The following is a 5,774-nucleotide window of genomic DNA, read 5'->3' as shown; positions in this document are numbered from 1 at the left end:
GGCTCCACGAGTTCTTCTGGTAGGGTTTTTCCGCCCCCCCCTTAAATTCCTCAGTAATCTGCCTCTATGTGTGTGTATGTGTATGTGCGCCTCTCTCTCAAGTCAGCAGGAGATCCTCTGAGCCTCCTCTCTGGAAAAAAAGAAAAGAAAAGAGTATTGATCTAATCAAAACCAGATCCACCCAACATCAAAGACAAAAAGTAAACAGGCTTTTCAACTCTTCACATTCAAAAAAAAAAAAAAATCAACGCAGCTATCTGCAGTGTTAATCAAAAGTATCAGATATGCTTTTCTGAACTCCCGGCGCACTTTTAACTTGGGGGGGCTTGGGGGGGGGCTGGAAAGAAAAAGAATTAACCCTTCACTTACACTCCATATATAATCACAACCTACCAAACCCGTCTCCAGTGAAGACACCCCTCTTTACAAAAATACAGGTAACCTTCTCCCCTCTCAATGATAGCATCAGGCACACAAACTTGGCTCTGTCCTGCTGTTTGCAGGGTAAACCAGTTTTGCGCACGCACAAACACCCCCCCCCCCCCCAATTTTGCCTCTTTTTTGTAGATAACTCAAGGCAGGGAACAAGACGTGCCTTTCTCGGCATCTGGTTTCCATTTTACCCCCCTCTCCTCTCACTCCTTAAAAATTTAGATTATGATCACCAGAAGCCCTCCTAGCACAATGCTGAATGCTGTTTTGGACCGGCACGTTCAGAAAGACCTTTGGGGGGGGGGGGGGGGTCACTACAATGTTTCATTTTAAAAACAGTTCTGACTCATTTTAGAGTTAGTAGTTGAGTTAACTACAACCTTCAAAATAAGAAAACAAACTCCCATGGATTTGGTTAAGTTAAGCACATGCACTTGTTAAAAGTTTGAAAGAGAGAAGAAAAAAAAATCACCAACCCATTTGCCTCCAAAGGCTGACTCACTAGTGACTTTTTTTTTTATTAGAACAAGTTTCCATCATTAGAAGGTAAATGTGAAACTAACTAAATCTTGCTATAGGTTTTTAAAAAAAAGATCAATAAAAAGTAAACACTCACTACGGTGCAGAATGATTTTTAAAAGCTTCTCTACAGTTTTAATAAAACCTGCTTCCATCCAATAAAAAGCTGGTTTAATAAGCATGTGAAAGGCTCTCAAACTAATCAGAAAGCGTGAACTGAGTTCCTGGCTTTTTTCTTTGCTGCACAAACCCAAGCAGAAATTCACACACACATAAACAAGCAGTGTCACCCCTATTATCATCAGTGTTGCAATATCGAGTCCCGTTTGCAGAAAAGGGAGAGAGAGAGAAAGTGCCTCCCCCTTGTCTATAATGTACCTGATTGCTGCAGGCATCCCGTGCCTGGGCTCTCATCTCCTCCAAGCTCAGCCCCCTGCTCCCCACCTTAGAGCAAAAATAAATACACCCAACCACCCCTCCTGCAAACAAAAAAGAAAAGAAAAAAAGAGAGACCCTCTAAAAATAAAAACTAAAGAAGGGAAGAAACAATCCAGGAGGCGCCAAGCCCTCAAAGGACAATCCTGCCAAATAATAATAAAAAAAACCTGCTCCAGAAATGGCGACGGGCAGAGAAATGAGAGGTTGGAAAGAGATCTTAGAGAGAGAGAGAGAGAGGGGGAGAGTCCTAAGCTACTTGCTTCCTCCGAGTCCTGTGCAACAACTGACCCCTAACTAAGCGTGCAGCGCCTCTTTGGAGTTCACAGGGGGTGCGGAGGGGTGTGGGAGGGGTATGGAGGAGGAGAAGGGGGTGGGAGAAAGAGAGGAGAGAAATCTCATTCTCACCACATCCACCTTTAACAAAAATGCATCCTGCTATGTCTGCCTCTCTTTCCCCACCATGCCCATAAAATAAAAGCTTCCCCTCTCGCAGAAGGCACCGAGAGCTCGGATTTTTGCAACATAATTCAAAAATAAAATAAACCCCCACTCCGGTGTCAGCCCAGCCCTGCTTGCCCATAGCTAGCACATAAATAGCTTTCCTTAAAACTTCAAAGCCCCAGCGAAGAGCACATCAAAGCGCCCCGGAGAGGGAGAAAAGCGCGGGGGGGGGGGGGGCAGCGCTAGGATCACACATACATTCTTTTGCAACTTACCATGGATCTCAGTAGTTTTCTCGGCGCCGCCGCCGCTCCGTTCCTCCTTAAAACAACCCCCCTCCCGCCCCCCGGCCCTTTCCCACCAAAAGTATCCGCAATGTTGCACCGATTGCCCCCCCCCCTATATTTTCTTCTTCTTCCTCCTCCTCTCTGGCTTTGCAATAGCATCTGAGAGCATTGGAAGAAAGCGGCTGCAGGGAATGTATGAGTAAAAGCAAAAGAGTTCAGGGTGATCCTCTCCTTCTACCAACCACCCCCCCCCCCCCTTTAAAAAAAATACAAAAGAGCTGATCCCTCCCTGCTTCTCCTGACCCCCCACCCCCCCTTCTTTCAACTCAGGTCCTGTTTCAAGCAGTCATTCCATGCACCAAATGTCCTCCAGGCTATTCCAACAAACACTGAGCTGTGGGTTTAACTGTGCACATCAAAGTGAAGAACCGAGAGAACGGTCCTGCAAGGGAGATAAGCGCCTTTCTGCAACACCTCCCCACCACCAAAAAAAAAAAAACCCCATCCCATACACGCCTCAGCTTCCTGTTGCACCATTGCGCCAGACACTCCCGTGGCAGCCTGGCATACAGCTGGAGCTAATTCTTTTTCAAAGGAGGATTTTTTATTATGTTGCCTTTTTTTTTTTTTTTTTTTATGAAAGCTTTCAGACTTGGAATTTTTTTTTTCATCTCTTGAGTTGTTACTAAGTTGCCAGGACCTTATCAAAGGGAAACAATCTCCAGCCAACTCCCCCAGGCTTTGGAACGTCAGAAGTAAGTGATCCTGCCGCCCCAATCGTATTATCCCCGCAATTCTCCCAGAGCTGCCGGAGCCTTAAAGGGACAGGCAACCCCCCTTTACCACGGCTGCTGCCAGCTTTGCGCCCTGCGTGTAACCCTTTCCATGCTCAATCCGCCTTCCTACCCCCATTCGCTCTGTCTCTGCTTTGTAACCAGCCGCCAGCGAGATAGGTATCAGTTGTTCTTGAACTCTTCCCTCCTTAGACAATGCCAACCAACAGCCTATTGCTTTTATTTTTCTGGTCAACTTTAGTACCGGAGGGTTGTGACATTTTTCTGCGGTATAAAAAAAAAAAACTTAACCTCCCCCTCCAAAACCACTGTTCATATTAGGAGAAAATTGGCCCGTTTTAATTATCCAAATGCCTGTTTTCAGGCTGCATCCTAATTAAACAATATCTGATTGTAATGTAACTGGCACATAAACCGAACTCTGGTTTAAGCTGTGTTCACATCCCTCTCTCCCCATATGTGAAATATTAACCAGACACAGAATGGGTTTTTTTTTTTTAAATTTATACAAAAGGCTTTAATTAGAGATTGGACCCCAAACCTGTATTCCTCATCCAATCCGTCTCCTCTCCCCGAGGTTAACTCTTGCATGACACTTCATCAGGAGGTCTCAACACACTTTATAAAGGGAGGTCAAGTAAATCACTACCCTCGTTTTGCAGAAGGGGAAACTAAGGTACAGGGACTCACCTAAGGTCACCCCGCAATCCAGGGGGTAGAGCTGGGATTAGAACTCATATCACCTGAGTCCCACATTATAGGCTGCCCTAACTCCTTTCCCCCCTTACTCATATGTGTTTATTTTGGGGGGAAGGGCAGAACCAGAACACCCCTGTCCTAAGTGGAAGGTCCAGTCCCAACTTTGTGGCTGCAGCTCATCTCTAGTTTTAGGTTTCAGAGTAGCAGCCGTGTTAGTCTGTATCCGCAAAAAGAACAGGAGTACTTGTGGCACCTTAGAGACTAACAAATTTATTAGAGCATAAGCTTTCGTGGGTGGGCTGTAGCCCACGAAAGCTTATGCTCTAATAAATTTGTTAGTCTCTAAGGTGCCACAAGAACTCCTGTTCTTTTCTCTAGTTTGAGTGTACTGAAAAACTTTTCGTGGCCCCCTCTAAGGAACACAGAACACATATTTCAGATTTTTTTAAACTGAATGAACAAAAAGCAGGGAAAACTTCCCTCTGCCTGGCCAAAACAAGGCAACTGGTGTTTTTGTCCTCGATGGCATGAAAAAACTTTGCAATCAGATTTTTCTTGTTATTTTTTAGATTATGATTCCGCCCAGAGGCCGCAAACAGGTTCACTCACAGTGCTTTGTCCCAGTACATACAAAGACAGAGTCCCTGCCCGAAGAGTATATGATGTAAGGTCCTCATCGTTCAAATATTTATGCATGTAAGTAACTTTACTCACGTGGGTAGGCCCAATAGGACTATTCATGTGCACCGACTTGCAAGCATTATTACCTGTACTTATTTATTTACAGCAGTGCCCCAGCTCAAAAAGCACAGTCCAAGGAGCTCACAATCTAAGGAAAATATGTTATGGTCAGAACGTTACTATATGCATCAAGGGCTGAATTTTGAAAAGTGTTCAGCACTCATTTGTTCTCAGGGGAAAAGGCTGAAAATCAGACCACTTGATTTAGGTGCCAAAATTGAGCTCGCTGGACTCTTTTGAAAATGCCTGTGTGAGAAGTCAGTGTCTAGAATGGCGACTACTGCAGGGCAGGGCTGGCACTGCAAGTGAATTACAAGCAGCACATGGGCTATGCTTTTCAAACACCAGCTTCTTTTTTGTGAATGTAATTTATGACAATCCCTTGGAAATGCAAAAGCTACATGCAACCTGTTATTAGCCTTTCAGACTAACTTTTAACTACAAGACTTGCCTCTCTCTCTGCTCTGCACACATTCCCCCCACCTCCCCAAAGTATACATAGTGGAGGCAATGCAAATAGCAATTATGTAGAATTTCCATCAGCCTGTCTCCAGTACCCAGACTCTGGAGCAGTCTTTCTCGTGTGTTCACCATCATTTAACGCCACTGGCCAGATGTAAACAGTAACTGGTGCATTTTTGGTTAGGTTTGGGAGTAAGTGGGGGAAATACTATGGAAAAAAGGCGGATAATACAGAAACGTACTTTGTCCCTGGAGGGGTCTTTCTTTAAAACAGCCTTGGGCTGGATCCTCGCTAGTGCATATCCACTGAAGACAATGGGGCCAGATCCCCACGGATGTTACTTGGCATAGCTCCCTTGAAATCAAGGGGGCCAGATCCTCAGCTGGTCGCTCCATTGAAGTCAATAGAGCCACACCCCCAGCTGGTGTAAACAGAGACTCTCCTGGATGTGTGCCAGTGTATATCTCCTGAGGATCTGGCCGCTTCTTTCTGTAAAATCAAAGCTAACCAACGAAGCGTGTCATTGAAGTGAAACCACTAGACTTTATGGGCCAGGGGAAAGATGCACATTTAATGCCGTGGTGGGAAAGTTGGTGGGACCCTTACTTGTCTCTAATGCATGTTTGGGTTTAATTTATTGACCTGAAGTACCAAGTGCACGGGGCAAGAAAACATTATAGGCAGGGGGGACAGGGTCCGTGGTGCATATTTTGGGGGCTACAATCAACACGTGGCACTGGGGTATTTGGGGGGATAATCAGCATGAGGAGCTCGGGCATTTTCTGTGCGGGGAATAATTGGTAAGTGGCCTGGAGGAATTGGGGTGCCATAAGCGGCACGTGGTGCCTCGGGGGGGTGGGGAGGAATAATCGTGTTGTGGTGGAGCGGGGGCTTTTATTTCTGAGTTGGGAATGGATGGTTACACACAGCCCCTCCCCCGCCGTGCCATTGCATGATACT

Source organism: Emys orbicularis, chromosome 13, assembly GCF_028017835.1.
Source record: "Emys orbicularis isolate rEmyOrb1 chromosome 13, rEmyOrb1.hap1, whole genome shotgun sequence".
NCBI lineage: Eukaryota > Metazoa > Chordata > Testudines > Emydidae > Emys > Emys orbicularis.
This window is presented reverse-complemented; position numbering follows the sequence as displayed.